The sequence below is a fragment of the Spinacia oleracea genome, chromosome 6, assembly GCF_020520425.1.
Source record: "Spinacia oleracea cultivar Varoflay chromosome 6, BTI_SOV_V1, whole genome shotgun sequence".
Classification (NCBI taxonomy): domain Eukaryota; kingdom Viridiplantae; phylum Streptophyta; class Magnoliopsida; order Caryophyllales; family Amaranthaceae; genus Spinacia; species Spinacia oleracea.
The window spans coordinates 52039850-52062722 of NC_079492.1; the positions used below are offsets into that span (position 1 = coordinate 52039850).

The 22873-nt window shown below is 41.5% G+C and overlaps 1 long non-coding RNA gene across 1 annotated transcript; it reads right to left on the minus strand.

Moving 5' to 3' along the window:
- Nucleotides 1–19039: 19039 nt before the first annotated feature.
- Nucleotides 19040–19681, minus strand: LOC130462528 (uncharacterized). The gene is made up of 3 exons (XR_008922939.1): nt 19456–19681; nt 19293–19376; nt 19040–19210 (listed from the first exon to the last, which is right to left on the minus strand). It is a non-coding gene; the product is annotated as an uncharacterized lncRNA (long non-coding RNA).
- Nucleotides 19682–22873: the final 3192 nt, after the last annotated feature.

Consider the following 22873-nt stretch of genomic DNA (forward strand, 5'->3'; position numbering starts at 1 on the left):
GAAATTTGTTTGTGCTTTTTTGAAAATAAGGACCTACGTGGTTTGTGACGTAGACCCCGCCGGCTGAAGATGGCGAGCTTGTTTCATTTTGTTTTTGAAGATTCTATTTTTCGAAAACTGAGGACCTGCGCGGCTAGTGACGCAGACCCCGCCCGCTGAGGGTGGGCGAGCCCTGTCCGCTGAGGGTGGACGTCCCTGAATTCGTTTTTTCGATTTGGGAACTCGCGTGGTTCGTGACGCGATTTTTCCAACTGAAGATGGGCAAGTTCCTATTTCTTTTGTTCTTTGTGATTTCTTTTGAGAATTTCGTTTTTATTCATTCTTGTAGGAGCGAATTCTTTCGAGGGATGCTCGGATTTAGTTGTAACCTGAACGTGGGTTGGCAACGTGCTTAGGCGGACCATTGTCTTGTGGTCATCATTTTTCATGGTTTTGAGCTAGTCCTTTCGGCTCAATTTTGTCATTACCTGGGTCCTTGATTAGGGGACTATGTATCAGTATCACTGGCGACCTTTTTCTTGAGGTCGTAATCCGATTTTTTTTTGAGATTATCCAAACACAGGACTTCGTACAGCGTAGTCTGGGAATATTGTTTTAACTTTGCACACTTTCTTTTGAAATATATATTTTCTTTCGAGCCACCAAGCACTCGTGCTTGGCGGTCAGTTCTTGTCAAAGAGGTTCTTTGGGGATACGCATTTTATAATGTCCTTGATTGTGTTTGGGATCGTGCTCGTAAGTGCGAGCGATCTTCGTAGTGGTGTGCTACTCTTGACAAAGTCGTGAGGTACGACTTTCATTAAAGGAATCGGCAATTTTCAAGTCGAATGAGTATGGCAGGGCCCACTAGAAGTTAGGGCCTTTTTGGAGCCTGGGTACGTTTTCGGCGCCCAGGTCTGGGCGTTGAAATAATTCACGCCCAGGTGAGGCGTTGAAAGTGTTGTTTGGGCTGGTCTTTTGATGACACATTTGGCCTTTTGTTCATTCGTTTATTTCACTTGGAAGTTCTATGTATTCTCTTTTCTTTTGTTTTTTTCTTTGTTTTTAGAACGTGATGATTTTCTTGAGAAGCCGTAGCCGATTGGTGGACTACGGTGCTTGTCGCTTTGGGGCGATTATTTTAAGGAACTGTTGCTCTTAAGGCGTACAGTTATTGTGATAGTTGGGCGAGTCTATATGGCCCGAGGAACATACCTTGAGGCGTAAGACTTTGACCGCTCTTGTTGTTGTATATTTTTTCCTTTTGAACGCGTTCGCGAATGTTCGATACTTAGAATGACGATATGTATGTGTGAACGAGCGTTCGTAGAATGGCCGTTGTGTGCGGTCCATTAATCAGTTTGCTTGAATCATTTTTTTTTTTGAGCAATGACTGATTTTGAATAGTTTGCTTAGAAGCTTGATAGGGTTCAGGCCCATTCATGAAGTGGGCTCAAACATCGTACCCTTTCGATTGTTCAAACATTTGCTTCGAGATTTTTTTTATTTTGCTATGGTGGTTTCGTAGCTTGGAGCCCCCAAGCATGCATGTTGGGATGCTTCCTTTTGGCGTACGATTTTTGTAGGTTCTTTCGAGAAAGATGCCTTGGGGTTCCGCTCGTGTAGGTGCGAGCTATCCCTTTCGTGGTAGGTAATATTTTGCTACCTTTAATCCTTAATGTAGAAGTCGTGTGGCTTGCATTTTGGGCGATAAGTAGTCTTTGCCTCTTTTACACATGCTCTTTGGTCGTGCCTACATTAGTGAAATATGCCTTACTTTTCTTTTAGACTTGTACCGTGGGACAGTTGAACTTATGGTGCGACGTAGGCTTGTGTGGCCTAACGGCGTGTCTTAGAACATTCCTCCAGGTGTTGGGATATTATTATTTTTTGCATTGGAGTACTTCATCATGTCTCGTTCAGGTGTTCGAACAAGTGTAGCATCTTCTGCGTGGGTTTGCACGGCTTATTACTTCGTTCGATGCGAGGATTCATAGGTGTTTCTTCCCTTTTTTCTTTTATCTGGGCAAAACTTGGCTAGCAGAAAGATTCAGCGCCCAGGCTGGGGCGTTAAAGATATCGGCGCCCAGCTCTGGGCGTTGAAAATGATTTCTGAGTATATTTTGACAGTTCTTATCCTTAATTTTTTTCTTTCGCTTTTGCTTTGGAACGAGGTAGACTGTGTAACGAGCGCTTGTAAGGCGAGCGTTATGTGCAGTAGTTTGATCGGAGTTTTGGTGACTCGCGATTTTCAGTTACCCTTTGTTAGTGAGGTGACTTTATATATTCTAAGTAGTGCTTTAGAATTTGGGAGGGGTTGTAGCCATCCTAAGGTTTGTTTTTCACGATTTCCCTTAGGATTGTGCCCCTATAACGTGTGTATAGCATTAGCGTCGAGAATTTGCGATAACATCGTTATTTCGAGCATTTTTAGAGTGTTTTTCTCAAGCCCCCAATTGTAGCTACGGGATTGGCTTGGTGCTATAATGCCTTGCATACGTTTTTATGCATTCATGGTGACATGGATCATGAATAGTTTGAACCAGACTCGTTTAGTGCGAGGTACGTTCGGGTAGTAATTTCCTACTTCTCTTGTAAATGTCGTATTGTGCGACATTGCCATGGTCAAGGTAGTCACATGTTGAAGTGTGCCTTGACCAAAATCTAGGTGCCTTTCTTTACCCATAATCATATTTAGAAATATCTTTGACTCACTTGCAAAACGCATACTTAGATTAAACCAATGACACTTTATTATGTTCGAAGAAGTCTTTGAAAATTATTTGAAATCCGAGTCCTACTGTGTACAATCCGAAGTGTCCTAAGTGAGTTTGACTTATAGAAGGGTTCGTACAGGATTACATGAGTGAATCAAAATACTGTTACGATTTTTGGAATGTTGTCTAAGGATTTGCTGGAAGCCAAGGTGCAGGCGTCAAGATATTACTTGTGCCCGTTTGGCATATGGTTTTAGGCTTTTAGGGCCATCTTTTCCAAAGTTGCGGGAATATAAACCGTTTTCAAATTGACTTAGATTTACTTGGTGTATGTCTACACAAAAGGTCAAGGTATACTTAGTTCTTTCCCTAGCTCTTTCATTTCAATTTTTAGCCCCCAGTTGCTATTATGTCTTCCCATTAACAATGTTTTTAGATTTCGATTTTAGATGCCCATGTCATATGTCTGAGTAGGGTGAGCCTTGGTTAAGTGCCAAGTCCTATTGACAATGTCTGATTTTTTTTCAAAGGGGATTCGCAAGCATTTGAATTACCATGAACGGGTGCCCTGAGTTCGAAGGAACGATGGGGCGACGCCGTAGAACAATCCTCTTTATTGCAAGCTTACTGCCTTTACTACTTGTTGGCGATTATGACTGTGTCTAGTGGTGAAAGAAGGCCTTTAAGTGAGTTAGTTCGCTTTAGGGAGGGTCAAGTCGAGTACTTTAGAGGTCATGGACGCTTGCGCAAGCCCCCATTCAATTGAGGCAAAGCGATCTTTTTGAGTCTTGGCTAAGTGCCTAGGAGTGTGAGTGCTCCTTCTGGCAAGGGTACGTGCCCTTATTATTTTTCGATGTGTGCTCGTTTTGGCATCTTGATGACTTGGATTCTTCTTTTGACTTAAGTTTTTTCTTTCGACTTGGATTGCAAGTAATTAAATTTCAATAAGGGACTTCTATTTCTTATTTTGTTTTTCTATAGGCTTTAATATTGGTTGGACCGAATCATGGATTGCCTACGTATCCGCCTTAAATAGATTTAATTTGGAATCAGGTCTTGCGTAGTTCTTAGCCTAGAAAATGGTTTCTTAGAATGCCGATTTTAAACAAGTATGTTCTGAGGTGGAACCGTAATGTTTGAAATAGGATGAGATAAGTGAAGTTCATTATTATTTTAATCTGCTGCTTTGCCGTAATCCAAAATTTTGTTTTATTTTTTAAGTACATGTATTTTCTTTTCATGTGTTTTTTGGTCTGAATACGTGTTGTACCCCTCCAAGTGTTCGTTATTTTTCCGTGCATGGGCGGATAAAATGACGAGCACTTCTGGACAAAATTTGGCAAGCAGAGAGATTCAGCGCCCAGGCTGGGGCGCTAAAGATTTCGGCGCCCAGCTTTGGGCGCTGAAAATGACTTCTGGGCGGATCTTTTTTTAGGTGCGCTAAATGCTTCTTTTTCTTTTTAGACTAACTTTAGAGGCGCTTTGCAAAGTTCCTTTTTTATTATTTATTACTTTTTTGTACTTTTTTTCCTTTTTTATTCGTGACTCAAGATGGGTTGAATGAGGTAGGATAATTTGTATAGGTAAGCACGGGGATCATATCTGCTAGGACTCACTATTTGTAGCCTCAAACTAGTGTCATGAATTTACGTCAACCAAGGCCAATGAGTAGCATGGGGACGGCTCAAGGGTATATCAACAGGATGTATCCAAACAAGTTATATGGTCATTATGCTAATGGTGGTGTAAGAGCTGGTTTGGGCTTTGGAAATAATGGGCATGACGCACGTGTCAATGACCGTACGTGGTTTGCAGTTGATAACAAGTTCAAAAACAAGAGTTGAGGTAATGGTTTCTTGGGTTATGGCAATGAGAACATGGATGGGTTAAATGAGCTGAACAGGGACCCCAGATCGAAGCCGTCTAAGAGCATAAGGATTGGAAAGGGTAGACATCGTAGAATTTTATGATTTGGATTGGTTGACTCAATTCTTTTCCTTCGTTTACTTGGGTAGATTTCGCACTTTGGGAGGTACGGGCTAAGTATTTCATGGCTCTTTTCGCTCTCCCTTTTCTCTTTCTCTTTTTCTCTTTTTGCTTGGGATTTCTTCCCAACATAAATCCTTCAATCAATTTTTTTGTTTGGGCTAAAAGGTACATGGTTGTGGTCTTTGAGTCACGAGGCGAGACAAGAGTGGACCTTTAACTTTAGTCGGCCTAGGGTGGACCTTTAGCTTTAGTGGGCCTAGGGTGGATCTTTTAAATTGTCTTACTTTGCAAGCGTATTTAGTCGTTTCTTAAAATGTGCAAATAGCGTTGATTCAAAATGTTGTTTTTACCTTATTGAAATTTAACGAAAGAATTACATCGAAAATAATTTTTTTGCTTCTTTTTCAGATTCCAGTTTCTCGGATTTTAACTGGAAGTTGTGATTTAGACTCGAACTGTCATTAATCTTTCTGACTATAACCCGTGTATGAATACAAGGAGGTGGCCTAGACTCAAAATAATGACGTGGCGTAGGCCTATAATACTTGACCAAGCGACTCTCAGACTTAGGCTAATTGGACCATAACTTTCGTTGGTTGACACTTTAGATTTTAACCTGGGGTGTTCATTCGTCATGCGCCATTTTGCTTAATGTTGGCAAGGTAGTTAGTTGGGGAGATCGAATTTTTATTTTTGCAAAACTAAAATCATTAGTGCGGCTTCCCTCTTAGTGTGTTTTGCTTTACCCCAATGGTAGCCTTATGGTATGCCGATTTGGGTATTTTCATGGTTCGTCATGTTGCATTCATGGAAAATATTTCAGTCCGTACTTAATAGTATTTCAAGGAGCGAGTGGCTCGAGAGGACTATGATAGTCGTGACCCAATGTGATCATAAGCCTTGAGGCCATTAATTCTTGCTAATGGTATTGACACCTTAGGTTCACTTTGGGGGTTGTGCGACTATGATTTTCGGAATGTGACCGTTTCCATTTTACAAATACTATAATATATTATTCTTATTGGTGAGAGAAAGTATTGAGGTCGTGGATTCCTAGCAAGGGATGACAATTACATATGGGTGCTCATTGATTTAAATGTTAGGAAGGGAGACTCAATATGGTTTAACCTTTTAGCTTGCAGAACGACACCAAGTATTAGGACCGATTCTATGGATAAGACAACTAAGACTTAGGATTTAGATTGTACTTCGGCATAACCTAGTCTAGACTCGGATTTATTATATTTTTTTTATTCGGACATTATTTTCCTTGAAGACTCCATTTGAACATTATTTTTTGAATACTTTGCCCATGTGACATTCAAGGTCGTTTAATTAGCATGCTCGATTTTGGTGCCCAGCGTTGTCGTCGTAGGAGGCCTAACAACGACACAAAGAATTATTTATTTTTATTGTTTTAGTCGCTTTTAGAATCGAGTGCCTTTTCATACGCCCTTGCAGCAATTTTTACGAAAAGTTTTTTTTTTGCTACGTATTTTCTTCACGCGTGGGCACCGAGGCTGCTGTGCCTGACCAAAAGGCCAGGCAGCAACTTCAGCGCCCAGCGTAGGGCGTGAGAAATATCGGCGCCCAGCCAGGGGCGTTGAAAATGCGTCCCTGGCTGGTTCTCGTTTTCTGCTTTCGTCTACTTTTGTTTTTGCGACTTTAATTTTGCGTGTTTGCCTTATAACGTCCTTTACGCGTTGTGCAGCGTTTGTGGGATTCGTTACGGCTATCCCGAGCGTCGCTTATTTTTGTGGCTATCGTTCGGGCTGGCAGAACACGTATTTTGGTATAACTCTTTGGCCAATTGGTTCATGAATGTTTGGGCAATTTTTAAGGTCGTTGGTTTGCTAACATTGTTTGTCACACAATCATATATTTCGCTACACATTACTAACATTACATCATGAAGCAATAATAATATGTCATGTAGTTTATGATAGGCTTCTATGGGTAGTTATTTGCGCCTGGCTTGGTACCGCTTCTATCGTAGATCCAACACACGCCCCGGTCGAGGTAGTGTCTTCAACATACGAATTTCGCCCAAGAGGCCAACCCGCAAGTGCAAGCCAAGGGGGCATGCAGGCGAGAGGGACCTAATGAGCGAGCGATTGGGTTCGGGATAGATGTACTACCTGCACAAGTACCGAGTGGGACACATGCGCGGCGTATGCACCCCCCTATTGGCGAAAAGAGGTATCCTTAGTCCCAACTCCCGAGGGAGCCGAGATTCGTTATGCTGTTCTGCCAGTTCACATTAATATGCTGATTTTCAGGTCGTCCCAACTTGATGGGGAAATAAACGCGGGGTAGGATCGTTTCACCCTTCGGCTATTTCGATTACCTACAAGCACGAGTATTTCCTTCACTATCCCCAGTGGAGTCTCCACTGTGAGGGGGTCGAAAAAGCACGAGGCTAAAGCGTGACCTCGTCCCTCGTGGGTGTGACGATTCTTTTTTATTCAATCAAGTGTAATTGGATTTCCTGTGAGTTTACACCCAATTGACTAGTAATATAGGAGTCGCCATTCAGTTTTTAACGACAATGAGAAAAACTGACAAAACCCGGTTATCGTGACATAAAGGGAGTGCAATTATATTTGACCACGACGGCCGTAGGTTCCCTTGTGATCCCTGGTGTGGGGATCTCTCAACATACACCCGCAAGGTAGAGATTGAGGGTTCGGGAGACTGTAACTACCGACAGGAGTACTCGCTCGTCGATAACTCCAGAGGCAGGATATCCTTACTAGCTTATCATAAATAATTGAAGGTACATGCGTTAACTATTAAACTAATCTTAGTTGATTTTAGCAATATGCAACATATAATACTAGATCGATCGCGATTATCTGATTTAAATAGCATTAAGGGACCTAGCATGATAATCCAATTTCCCAAAAATATTATATTTGTTAGGCGTGGTAGAACAATCAGATTTAGTTAGTTTAACAGTTCATAAAAAGGGCGAGGAAAGCAATTAAATCATCGAAAAGGGACACATTACGACGCACCCTTGAGAGGTATGTCACGGTTCTCAGAAAACTAACCACTTTGACTTTGCTATTTCTCCTTTTTATTTAACGAATCTCAAATTATGGGACAGGATACGTTCTGTTCGATTTATGGATCGATTGCGACAGAACGCGTGAACAATTTCGCAGCGTAAGGCTTAGGCTAGGGGTTGGAGTCAATACTCAGAATATGAATTTTGTGTTGTTGTTTTCACGTCGAACTTAAGGCCCTATTTATAGAAAAGAGTTCGTGGAAAGATAGAATTGCAGAACTCTAATCCACGAGGAATTAGGAAAAAACACGTACCAGGTATTTTCAGCGCCCAGCTCTGGGCGTCAAAGATTTCGGCGCCCAGGGCTGGGCGTTAAAAATAGAGATCCATGCAATTTCGACGCCCAGGGCTGGGCGTTAAAGATTTCGGCGCCCAGCTCTGGGCGTTGAAAGTGATGTCTGGGCCGAGTTCTTTGTCAGATTCGGATTCCTAGAATCCGGAGTGTTTGAGACTTAATCGAGTCTTCTAGTGCGTATCAACTTTATGACGGAATGCGTCTGGGCCTGTTACGAACTCTAGGCTCGTTAGGATTTTAATTAATACGTAACTCTTATTTGCGAATCATACTAGGAACAGGATTCTTATCGCAAAGTCTATCTCATTTAGGATTTATGTTGGAGTGCAACACCTAATTCTGACAGGTTTCTATCTTTTATGACTTGCCACTTTTAACAACTACCATTACGGTAGTTACTATTTTTAGCATGTTTCCATAAATAGCAGGTTTCTATATATAGCAGGTTTCGGGTGAAATGAAAAGGGGAATTGAGATTCGTTATTTTATAGGAGATGCGTTGTCAAGTGGAGATTTATGTTCTCATCATCCAACCTTTCCCTTTCGGGAATGGGGACAAAAGTAGGTGTCTACACCTGCTAAAAATAGTAACTGCCGTAATGGGTAGTTGTTAAAAGTGGCAAGTCATAAAAGATAGAAACCTGTCAGAATTAGGTGTTGCACTCCAACATAAATCCTAAATGAGATAGAAATTGCGAGAGAATCCTATTCCTAATACGATTCAAAAATAAGAGTTACGTATTAATTAAAATCCTAACGAGCCTAGAGTTCGTAACGGGCCCAGACGCATTCCGTCATAAAATTAATACGCACTACAAGACTCGATTAAGTCTCATACACTCCGGATTCTAAGAGTCCGAATCTGACAAAGAAACGGCCCAAACAGCAATTTCAACGCCCAGCCCTGGGCGCTGAAATTTCCTGGATCCTATTTCCAACGCCCAGAGCTGGGCGCCGATATCTTTGACGCCCAGCCCTGGGCGCTAAAATTACTTGGGACGTGTTCTTTCCTAATTCCTCGTGGATTAGAGCTCTACAATTCTATCTTTCCACGAACTCTTTTCTATAAATATAGCCCAAGTTCGACGTGAAAAACAACACACAATTCATATTATGAGTATTGACTCTAAACCCCTAAGCCTAAGCCTCACGCTGCAAAACTGATCACGCGTTCTATCGCAATCGATCCAAACATCGAACAGAACGTATCCTGTCCCGTAATTTGAGATTCGTTAAATAAAAGGAGAAATAGCAAATTCAAATTGGTTAGTTTTCTGAGAACCGTGACGCACCTCTCAAGGGTGCGTCGTAATGTGTCCCTTTTCTATGATTTAATTGCTTTCCTCGCCCTTTTTATTAATTGTTAAACTAAGTAAATCTGATTGTTCTATCACGCCTAATAAATATGATATTTTTGGGAAATTGGATTATCATGCTAGGTCCCTTAATACAATCTAAATCAGATAATCGCGCTCGATCTAGTACTATATGTTGCATATTGTTAAAATCAACTCAGATTAGTTCAATAGTTAACGCATGTCCCTTCAATTATTTATGCTAAGCTAGTAAGGATATCCTGCCTCTGGAGTTATCGAAGAGCGAGTACTCCTCTCGGTAGTTACAGTCCCCCGAACCCTCAATCTCTACCTTGCGGGTGTATGTTGAGAGATCCCCACACCAGGGATCACAAGGGAACCTATGGCCGTCGTGGTCAAACATAATTGCACTCCCTTTATGTCACAATCACCGGGTTTTGTCAGTTTTTCTCATTGTCGTTAAAAACTGAATGGCGACTCCTATATTACGAGTCAATTGGGTGTAAACTCACAGGAAATCCAATTACACTTGATTTGATAAAAAGAAACGTCACACCCACGAGGGACGAGGTCACGCGTTAGCCTCGTGCTTTTTCGACCCCCTCACAAAAACCCGGCCCTCCGGGATAATCTCCACAAGCTAGGATCCACCCTCCCCGATATATGAGATCCGAGCATCGGGAGGCACCCACCCCCCTAACGCAGGATCAGGATGCTCCTGCACGAAACACGATAGCATGAATATATGGGTACGAGCATAGGAATGCAGCAAGAAATAAAAATAAAAAAGAGCGACTTACAGCGCCAGGCTCCGGGAGATGAAGAGAATCCAGGATGAACTGATGATAGCTGGCTCCCACTATCACCAACTCCGTCGCCGGGACGCCCTCCCTCGAATGAACCCTCAAGGCCTCGCCTATCGAACGGGTGGCCAACATGGTCGCAGGCGGAGGATGAAGCACTGAGAAGACTCCAACGGTCTGCATACGTACCCGCTCCCCTAAATACCAGACGGGGTCACGGCGACCGATGAATAAAACCCGCATCTGGCTTAGGGCATAACTATCCCTGACCGAAGCGTAGGCACCCCTAAAAGAGATCCATGGGGTCCAGACCACCTATTTGTGAATACAGACACAATCAGATCTCGCACACAAGAAAATAATAAATAAATAATAAGTAACGAGATAAGGAAAAGGTGCTTTACATGCTCGGGGTTCCCGTCCCGAATAAGATCGCACACGGTACTAAGCGGCGGACGCGCCGTCAGCTTCTTCTTCCAGCCCCAACGACGACCAGCAGGGTACTCCAAAGGCCTTTGCCCCTTTCGGGGAGCCAGCCAAGGTAAATTCTCAAAGGCCCAAAGCTATAAAAGAAAGAAAATGGGCAGTAAAACAAAATGTACATCAAAAAGCCCAATAAGGCAAGAAAGCAAAAGAAGGAGCGAGGCACATACCTCAATCAAGCGCGGCACCCCCGCCAAGGCAATGACGAAATGATGTCTACGGGGATCCGACTCTCGCACCGCCAAGCTCATCTGGCCTACGAGCGTCGCATAGCCCAAGTCGCCCCAGCGGTACGCGCCTAGCGATGACACGTGCTCCACCAGGTCTATCCACCTCGGGTCAAAGGTGTCAGTAGGACCCGACAGAAAAGTGGAAGTGATGAAGCGGAGGTAAAACAACCGGGCCTGTCTCAAAGGCGACTCCTCCACCCCATGCTCCAGGCCCCACATCATATCAGCATAGGGTATCCCACTGGCCTGATACGAAGGCAATCTCCGACCCAGCCACGAGCCCATGAGCCTAGTGCCCTCAACAACAGTCGGCAGCGGGCCATCAGACCTCAGTCGAACGGGAATCCCCGTAAAGGTCAAGCCCGTCAAAGCAGTGTAGTCCTCGGGAGTGATCGTCATCTCGCCCCAAGGAAAATGGAAGGTGTTGGTAGTGTCCCACCACCACCTCATAAATGACCGTAAGAAAGATAGGGAGATATTGAGTCGCAGTATCTCCCAGAAAGTCTCAACTACCGGGAACAGCGAACTCGCCCTCACCAGAGCCTGGGCGTCCGAACTCAGGTAGCCAAAAACGGTCTCGCTCGTCGCCACACCATAACCACGGACAGTAGTATCCCTCCTCGCGTGAAGACGGGTAGTCACGTGGTGCTCCAGGTCGTAATGCAAGTCCCGACCGTCGTAATACACAGGACCCACCCACAGGGGTCCCGCGCCGATGGACTGACGTGTCATACCGCACTCCGCGTAGTCACCAGAAGACGGTGATGACTCGCAAGACATGCTGGTCAACAACACAACAATAAGGCATTATACCTTTAACAAAGATGGTACTTACCATCTCTAAAAAGAGTGCATTCCGCTCATAAAATGGAGTCATACAATTTTGTTCCCTAAAAACATGGTACTAAGTTCAAATTGAGCAAATACCTCCTAAAAAAAATTAACTCCAACAAAATCAAAATTCTTTCATAATTTGTCACTCATGAATTATGAAGAACGCAAGCAGTATACCAAGAACACCTACATTGCAAGAAAATACTTGAATCGTGGGTGCACTTGGGGGCTAGTATAAATATGTCCAAATTTAACAAAAACCAACATACTTGCGAAAATTGACATGCACAAACTAATTAACATGTCATATAGAACATTTTCAACTATCTAATTGAAAGAAAGGGGCACAAAATCAAAAACCCCCAAATCAATTTCATGCTCAAGAACACTCAACAAAAAATACTCAAATTTGACAAAAAAAAGCTTAAAATTACTGGAAATTACATACATTGGGAGGACTATGAAGTGATTTGGAGTAGAATCGTGAAGAAAAATGAAAGAAACGAGTGAAAAATGAGTAAGTTGAAGAGGAAGTTTGAACGAAAATGGCGAAAGAATGGGGGAAGAAGGAGACGGGTCGCGTCTTTTAAAGACCAGCCTCCTCTTGCATTTTCAACGCCCAACTCTGGGCGTTAGAAATTCTCGCGCCCAGTGCTAGGCGCTGAAAATGCTTCCCCAGACAGCGAATATTCGATGTCGGGGCATGCGCGAGTTTCCTTTTGTAAGATTATCCGTTGTCTTGATATTCCTTTCCCGCGGAAAAACAATGGTATTCCAAAAATCTTGTTATTTATTAACGAAAGACGTACACAGTGTGGGCCCACTTATAGGACACAACCAATTGGAAAATATTGTGACCCACCAACAGGTTGTAGTCATAAAAGCCTTTTATTAAAAAAATATATAGGCGAAATGAAAAGAAAATAAAATCTTCAAAACAAAAAATAGGCTCGCCATCTTCAGCCGGCGGGGTCTGCGTCACTAACCGTGCAGGTCCTCAATTTTCGAAAATGAAAAAAAAATAATAAATTGTTCAAAAAACAAAAAATAGGCTCGCCATATTCAGCCGGCGGGGTCTACGTCACAAACCACGTAGGTCCTTATTTTCAAAAACATCAAAACAGATTCGTCCACTTCTATCGGACGGGGCGTCCACCCTCAGCGGACAGGCTCTCCCACCTCCAGCGGGCGGGGTCTGCGTCACTAACCACGCAGGTCCTTAGTCGCTGCAGCGATAACTTTTTCCGGTTTATCCTTTTCCAAAAATCAAAGGATGGTTTCCCTTTTCCAAAAATCAAAGGATGGTTTCCCTTTTCCAAAAATCAAAGGATGGTTTCCCTTTTCCAAAAATCAAAGGATGGTTTCCCTTTCCCAAAAATCAAAGGATGGTTTCCCTTTTCCAAAAATCAAAGGATGGTTTCCCTTTTCCAAAAATCAAAGGATGGTTTCGCTTTTCCAAAAATCAAAGGATGGTTTCCCTTTTCCAAAAATCAAAGGATTGGTTTTCCGTTTTTTCAAAAAAGAACTATGTGCTGGATTTTCCTTCGTTTTACGTCCTATAAAAACAAGGGGGTTTTCTCGTTTAGCTAACCCTAAAAAAATGAGAATCTTTAAAATGTTTTACCTCGTGATTGGGCTTGGCCAGGCCTAGTTACACTTTATAGCTTTGATTTCGAAAACATCTTAGATACTTCCAATGACAAAGTGAGGGAGTTTCTATACTATCAGTTAACGAATTCCAATGACACGTGAGGAATGTGTTAACACTTCAAGGGATGACCCTTAAGTCAAATGTTATCACTCGGGGGCTCGTGAGACCCTCGCAAAACAGGTCACATACACCAAGGCTTGTATGACGCACTCCGTCTAGTACTTTGACCATCGTCTCATCACGAGACTCAGTCAAAGTGGGGGCTAACTGTAGACACCTACTTTTGTCCCCATTCCCGAAAGGGAAGGTTCGATGATGAGAACGTAAATCTCCACTTGGCAACGCGTCTCCTATAAAATAACGAATCTCAATCACCCTTTTTATTTCATCCAAAGCTACTATTTATAGAAACCTGCTAAGAATAGTAACTGCCGTAAAAGTTAGTTGTTAAAAGTGGCAAAGTCATAAAAGATAGAAACCTGTCAGAATTAGGTGTTGCACTCCAACATAAATCCTAAAAGATATAGAATTTGCATTCCTGGTATAATTCGAAAATAAGAGTTACGTATTAATTAAATTCCTAACGAACCTAGAGTTCGTAACGGGCCCAGACGCATTCCGTCATAAGTTAATACGCACTAAAAGACTCGGATAAATCTCAAAAGCTCTGTATTCTAAGAGTCCAAATCTGACAAAAAAACTCGGCCCAGATCCCATTTTCAACTCGGCCCAAAGCCAAGTGGTTAGTTTTCTAAGAACCACAACGCACCTCTCAAGGGTGCGTTGTAATGTGTCCCTCATATGATTTAATCGCTTTCATCACCCTTTTATAAAATTGTCAAACTATTAACTTGATTGATCTATCACGCCTAATAAGATAATACCTTGGACAATTGAATTATCATGCTAGGTACCTTAAATCAATCTAAATAAGATAATCACGATCAAATTAGTATTATGTGTTGCATATTGCTAAAATCAATTCAGAATAGTTTAATAGTTTAACGCATGTCCCTTCAATTAATTATGCTGAGCTAGTAAGAATAACCTGCCTCTGGAGTATTATCGATGAGCACTCCTCTCGGTAGCTACAGTCCCCCGAACTCTCAATCTCTGCCCTGCGGGTGTACGTTGAGCGATCCCCACACCAGGGATCACAAGGGAACCTATGGCCGTCGTGGTCGAACATAATTGCACTCCCTTTATGTCACGATAACCGGGTTTTGTCAGTTTTTCTCATTGTCGTTAAAAACTGAATGGCGACTCCTATATTACTAGTCGATTGGGTGTAAACTCACAGGAAATCTAACTACACTTGATCTGACGACGTCACGCCCACGAGGGACGAGGTCATGCATTAGCCTCGTGCTTTTTCGACCCCCTCACATTAGGTAAACCTATCGATTTTGCCACGAAATAAAAGGACTCCTTACTTATATCGTTGAGTTTCACCAAAACTAACATGTATTCACAATTATTTGTGTACCTTACCCCTTTAGGATCAATAAGTAACACCTCGTTGAGCGTAAAACTATTACTAGATTGATGTAAAGGTTATCCAAGTAAGTGTTATTTTGGCATGGCACCTTTTAACTTAATTTTTTTTAAAGTTTGGAACTTAAGGCTCTTACTATGTTGGTTAGATTTTAAGTGAACTTAAATCCTTAATCATGCAACATAATCAAGCCAAAATCTCATGCATATTTAAGACATATTTAAAAGCAATAAATAACTTAAAGCATGCATAAGATAAATGTGATCTAGTATGGCCCGACTTCATCTTAAAGCTTCAACTTCAAAGTCCGTCTTGAAAATGGATTGGAAACTCCGTCTTAAATTTCACCGTGGGAGGCGCCATTTTCTTCAAAAAGGATCAGCTATAATTAAACTAATTACAACTATTTGATGGTACGCAGACCATATTTAAATTGAAAAACGAACTTTGGTGCATTATACCAATTACATTCAAATTAATGGTACGCAGACCATATTTTTTATCCTATTTGGGCCATACTAGTCACTTCATAACATGCAAAACAGTACATATACAATATATACCATTCACCCATTCATTATCATGAATGGCCCACATAGCTGGTTAGTAAAACACATTGTATGCATCACATAAATATTTGCAGCAATTAATCAAGGGCACCAATAATCTACCAATTATTCAGTCCTTATTAATTCTAATCAAGTTGTTTAACCTTAAAGGATTTTTAGACCTAATCAAGAGTTTATGACTAAAAATACTCCCACTTAAACCAATAACTTTATATGTTTTACTAATTTTAAACATAAAAATGTATTTCTAGTCTAACCGGAAACATACAAGTTTAATTAAAATTTAAAGCTCATATAAAATTATAATCGAATCCATTTATTTAATTTATTTTTCAGTTGGATTAAATGAATTTAAATTAATTCAAGGTTTAATTTTAGTAAAATAATTAGTATAAATTAAAATTTATAATAATTATAATATTCAAAATTAAATCCCAAAAAAAGAATTTAAATTATTAACTTCAAAATTAATTTAAATTATTTCCGAACTGAAAATTCAAATTAAAATTCAAAACGACTCAATCGTAACACGACGAGGCACTTGGGCTTGCGCCCAAGCCCCATCGAGTGCACGACTAATCGCACGGCTATGGCACAATGCAGCAGCAGCTACGCGCAAACGCAGCAAGCCAAGCCACGCTTGCGCGCAGCATGCTTGCTCGCTCGCAGCAGCTACTGAAGGGATGCATCGCTTGCTAGGCGCAAGCAATCGACCATTGGCGAGGCTACGCTCGTGGTGCGCGGAGCAGTGCTCGCGGGGCGACCCAGCTTGCGCTCTCCCGCGCGCGCGCCTCGGCCTTGTGTCACGCCCCTTCGCCCACCGCCCATCAACACAGCACACACGCCCAGGCTCCTCGCCTTGAACGCGCGCCATGACTTGGTTGCTCGCTGCATTCGTACCGCACGGGCGACGAGCTCCCTTGCTCGTCGTCGCGTGCCCGCACTATACAACACCCCTTAAGGGTAACACGTAGCTTCCATTGCTTTGTGCGTGCAACATTTATGGGCGTTTTTCAAAAAAATTTAAAAAAATTTAATTCAAAATTAATGACAAATTAATAAAACATATTAATTTCATAATTTTAGGGCGAAAAATCGAAAATTTATTAATCAATTAATTTCCGATTAACATGGATTTAAATCTAGGTCATAAAAAATTAAAATTTAACATAAATTAACAATTTTTATGGTGGTTTTTAATCAGGGATACCTAATTAAATTATTAATTAATTATGAAAAACAAATCAATTCTAAATTATTCGAATTTCAACAAATTAATCATAATTACAAATTAGGTTGTATAATTAACAAGTCTAGGCATTCAAAGTTGTTAAACATATACTCTAGGTCAATCAAAAACTCAAGATTTATCAACAAGAATCGCAAATATTCAATTTAACATCTTAAATTTACAAACTTTTGCGTTCGAAAAACTAAAACCTCCGAAAAGTCATAGTTAGGCTTCGAATTTGGGAATTCTGGGTTCGGCCGAAAATTTTAGAATGCCTTTTACATGCTGAATTGACACAAAAATCACTCGATTTGGATGAGTAACGAATAAACTGCCGAAAAACTGCGTACATATAATTAAATAAACGCAATTTGCAATTAACTAACAATTACGAAAATTAATCACCCCTTTTAATTCTTTGCAAATTTGTAAAATTTAACCATGTGATGCAATTTAGATTATGAAAATAATAAGAGGCTCGTGATACCACTGTTAGGTTATGATACATATGACAAAACATAAATCATGCGGAAAAACCTTAATGCCAGGAAACATATTATTTACACATAATCATTTAGCATAATTTAGGTTCATACACTTTGTAGCGTGCCCTCCCTAGCTGCGCCCGAACCGAACAAGAACAAGTCTTTAGGACTCCAAGTGTCGTCCCTCCGTAGATAGTCCACAGCACGTCCGGATCCGCCTTAAGATTGACCAACTAGAATCGCCCTTAAGGTACTATAATTTTCGGTTAATTATGCGCAAGAATATGACAGATTTTTCTGCTCAAAAATCACTGTTTTATTGTATGAATACTTGTTGAAAAACTCGTATATAAATTTATGACCCTAGGCATATATTTATAGAACCTTGGAAAGGATTTCGAATCCTGTTAGAATACTAATTAATTATTTAGAATGTTATTAGAACTCTAAATAATTAATTTAATCTTTTAGGATTAGGATTTAATCAATGAACGAATTCTGATAGCTTTAGGATTCGTATAGCACGTACACATGCACCGCACGAGCACCGCACGCCCATGCGCAAGCCTTGCGGCCCACGCTGAGCGCACGGCGCACAGGCCCACTGCCCGTAGCCCATTTGTGCGCGTGCGCCAGCCTTGGCTGGGCATGGCCTTGCGCTGGGCCTGGTCGAGGCATTGGCGTGTTGTTGGATGCGTGTGGCTTGCTGGGCGACGGCCTGGCTTCGTGCTGGGCCTTCGTCTAGCAAGCCTCGTCCGATGCTAATTCGTACGATACTCTTTCCGATTAAATTCCCGATTCCGGAATTCATTTCCGACACGAACAATATTTAATGTTTCCGATTCCGGAATTAATTTCCGTTTCGAACAAATATTTAATATTTCCGTTTCCGGAATTATTTTCCGATTCCTGATAATATTTCCGATTCTGACAATATTTCCGTTTCGGGCAATATTTCCGATTCCGGTAATTCCATTTCCGGTAATATTTTTCGATACGTACCATGTTCCCGTTTCCAGCAACATCTACGACATGGATAATATTTACATTTCCGATACGATCCATATTTCCGTTTCCGGCAATATCATCGTTTCCGGAGTATTCATTTACTTGCCTTTGACGATCTCAGCTCCCACTGAAACCAAGATCCGTCGATTCCGAATATCCATAGATGGAGTATTTAATTCCATTAAATACTTGATCCGTTTACGTACTATTTGTGTGACCCTACGGGTTCAGTCAAGAGTAAGTTGTGGATTAATATCATTAATTCCACTTGAACTGAAGCGGCCTCTAGCTAGGCATTCAGCTTACTTGATCTTACTGAATTATTAACTTGTTAATTAATACTGAACCGCATTTATTAGACTTAACATTAAATGCATACTTGGACCAAGGGAATTATTTCCTTCATATTTATAGGCTCTCAAATCCCTAGTGGGCTAGGCTTGGAAATTTGACATTGGGCTTAGCAATTAAATGATTGGGCTAGCCTAGAGCTTAGAATTAAACTCTTTTGATTGGGCTCGCTTAATTAAATGAGTTGGCCTTTTATTTAAAAACCCAATCCTTTAAAATTACTTGCGACTCATTAAATTTCCGACTCGAAAATTAAATTTGTTTCGTAATTAATTAAAATAATAAATATTCTAATTAATTAAAATGCATTTAAATAACATTTAAATGCGAAATAAATTCTAAAAATCATAAAATGCTTTATAAATATAATAAAATATATTTATAATTATTATAAAAATACGAGGTATTACAACCGGCTCCACCATGCTCCTTAACTTTTTCCCTGGGCAAAGGGATACAACCCCGAAGATGCTTCGGTGGACCCATATGGCGTTCAAGATAACACTCACCTGCCTCTGCAAGACTAGGATCTTCGACAACAACCTGTCGAATCATAGCCTCAGAAAGGAAATGTCGTTGCCTTAAAAACTCAAGCATCTTAAGGTCAGGTTTTACCTTCGGATGAGAAGTCTTCCTCCTTTGCCTCTGCTTCAGATCAGGTCTTCCCTCAACAAAAGGTTCCTCTTCAACCTGTTTTTATCCTCCTGGAGTGGAGGAGAGGATGATACCAACATCAAAATAAGAAGAAAAAGAAAAGTTGAGAGAGGACAAAAGAAAAGCAAGTACCTGAGTGGTGGTAAGCGAGGGATCTAACTGAGCAGGAGTCGAGGCAGAAGGAAAAGCACGCGTCACATCGTCGAACGCAAGTCCCTAAAAAGAACACAGAAAATGTCAGTTGTCGGCCATCAAGAAAACAATTGAAAAACGACGAATCATCAAAAGACCTTACCAGACCCGAAGCCGTCACAAAAAGATGAGGCACGACCCTCAAAGGAACAATGTCCTCTGGGTTTCTAGAGCCCAAAGGATCGGCTCGAACGTCTTTCACCCAAGCAAGCAGTTCGGGCAAAAGCAAATGCTTTTCGATCTTTGGATTGTGAGGATTCCCCTTTTTAAACTTGTAGTCAGGAGCTCGGTGGATGATCCTCGACAGATCCAAGGTGACAACAAGGACGTCACTGCCAAAACCTACAAGAAAAAATAAATAAGCATCATGTACAAAAATAAAGTAAAGCCGGTGATCAATCTACTGAAACACGGTCTCAGCCAAAGGAAATCTCACCCTTATTGTAGATGTTGCTGAGACGGACGACAACAAGAATGACCTCTAGAAGGATATAATGCAAGTTGGAAAACCAGTTCTCAGGTTCATGACGCTTCAGATTGTCGGTTCGGGCCAAGAACCAAAGCAGAAAGTCCTGGTAGATCTTTCTCCTCCTATCGAGAACAGGCACCCCGACCATATCCGGATCTGGCTTGATTAACCACTTTGGAGGGCGATATAAGTGAGGATGCTTCGGATCCGTAGGAACCCGAACAAGAAGCCACTCCCCCTTCCATTATGATTCAAGGAGAGATAGGAATGATCCATGATATAAGAGGGCTCACCCTTCTTCACCTTCCTGTTAACGATACTCCACTAACCATACCCGTTAACGCCCGCAACAACAATGTTCTTCTGCAACTCGTGTAGATCTCTGAAAATGGCTACAACATGGGAAGTTGATGAAGTCGCACACCCAGCTGAAGCCGATGATGTGCCTCGTAGATTTTGGGGTAAGCTGAGCCAGCGAGATGTTATAAGAAACCCAGGACCATTTTCGAAATGGTGAGTATAGACGACGATAAAACCCCTCGGAGGGTAGATCACCCGAGGACTCTCCTGATCAGGAAGCTCGCACCAATACCCTTGAGCATACTGAATGCCATACAGATCTTCGCCCACCCGATGATAGTGACCATTTTTATCTCTAAACAGCCAGGCGCCGTCGGGAACCTTATTTAGCTGCACATCAAGGTCTGATGTCTCAAGCATAATCGACGCGAGCCTCGATTCCGAATCTTCTTCCTTAAAATAACGAGGTAAGCATGATATCCCAGCGAAGAACTCGACTTAACACGAGCAGAGCTCCTAGAACCACCAGCGACAGCATCCTTCGAAGCATCCTTGCTTCGGGAAACTTTCTTCGGCCTTTCCAAAGGAAATTCACTCTCTTCCCTCTCCTTAGAAGACCCGATAACGAACCTCTGCTTTGCCTTATCTTTGGCCATTGCCGGAAAACCTAATTTTAGGGTTCTAACGGCGGCGGGGAAAATGAGGAAAGAGAAAAACATCGAAATTCACAAAGAAATTACCTTCTCTAGAAGCGGAATTCGCCGACAAGTAGAATGGCACAAGTTCCCGAAGAAGATTTTCAACCAAGTGAAGAAGATCTGAATAAATTTGAACGAGGAAATTCGCCTGAATTTTGAGAGAATTCTAAGAAATTGGTGTGAAATAAAGTTTGAAAGAAACAGTTGAGTTGGGTATTTACAGAAAAAAAGCCCAAAACCGCGTAAACTCCCTTTTAAACCTACACCGCCCTATCTGAAGAAGATGAAGAGACTTCGACACTTTTCATAAATGCAAGAATTCAAAACACCTTTTGAATTAAGTAGCAGGCCTTTTTGAACTTCAAGAAACGTCCCATGTGCATCCGAATACCCAAACTCAAATGAAAAGGGTCTGGGGGGCATTTGTTTGGGTGCCCAATTGGCTCCCAATTGGGCATATTCCCTAAAAGACCAATGGCTAAAAATATGACATAAGCTCCAACCAGCAATGGATCCAAGCCTTATTCAAATGGGCCAAGGCCCATTTGACAATAAATGCCCTAAACAACATTTATTACACAAACACTATAAATAAGCCGTCAAGGCGCATAAATCAAGGCTCAAAAGAGTTTAGGGTTTCTCTTTTGATTTAGGTTAAACTGATTACGTAAAAGGTGTTGGAAAAAACATGTGTGTTAGGTTATTATAATAACCTATTAAGTAAGTGCCAACCGACCAAGCCTAAGCTCAGCCGGCCAGCAACACTCACACACACATGGGCCTGCACGACAGTGGGCTTTGGGTAGTGCCCTTGCCTCGCTGCGTGCAAAGCCTGGGCTATTGTGCTATGCGCGCACACGGGCAGTCGCGTGGCCACGGGCCAGCGCTGCCATGTTGTTGCTGTGTGCATTCACGCCCATGGGCCTCGAGTGCTTCGCGCACTCGACTCGTGGGCTGCACTCCGTCTTGGGTTTAAATCATTGTCCGACAATTTATTTATCGTGTCGTACGAAACGATCCAACGTCGTACGATACGATTATTCGTTTCGCCTAGCTTACGAATATACGCAATACGATATACGATTCCGATCCAACGTCATATTGTATATTTATGTTTTTCCGAACTAATTCCCGAAAATCTATTAAATGAATTTCGGATTCTTTTAATCCGGTGATTTACATGCCAATGGCATGACCTTATATATAGGTTCAGTCAAGAGTAAGCTGTGAGCCTAATATAGATTAGAACTCACTGATCGGAAGCATTTCTCCAGCCAGCTGTTCCGATCACTTGATCTGACTGAATTAATTGTTCGTAATTAATCTCAACCTTGGCATTAGACTAATGCACCTTGGGTGAAGGACATATTTCCTTCATTCTCCCACTCGTCATTCAGACAAGTGTGCATTCACATTCCTTTGTCTCTTAGTGTTACTTGCTGAACATAAGGTAAGATTCAAGCCACCCTTATTAGGTCCAGAAGTGTTTTTCGGATTACTGAGTTCAACTGCTAAACTATTACAGAAGGTTAAGCCTTAACCATTCTGAGCACGGCCATGCATTTTCACAATATCTAACTCTCCGAGAGGCCTTATTACACAACAACACCATATCCTATCAAAGATAGGAGGACAATCCAGTCTTGCAATCTATGAACAGTCACTTTAATTCATAGAACGCCCAATAACTGCTTTTATAGTCTCCTTTTAAATGGAATATGAAAATACATTTCATATATGATAAATGTTCAACCTCGGTATTTTACAACCATGGGCCTCAAACCCATCTTTAAAACAACAAATGGAATTCAAAACTATGCTTGATTTCCGGTGCCACAATGTGAGTGTTGCTTCTCACTTGTTGCATAGGTTTAGTTATCATGCTTTTGTCAATCTTAATATCCTTTTCATCGAATGTTCTTCGAGATAGATGATAAGTGAAGGAAATAGTGCCCTTGGTCCAAGTATGCATATAATATTAAGTCTAATAAATGCGGTTCAGTATTAATTAACAAGTCAATAATTCAGTGAGATCAAGGGAGCTAAATGCCTGA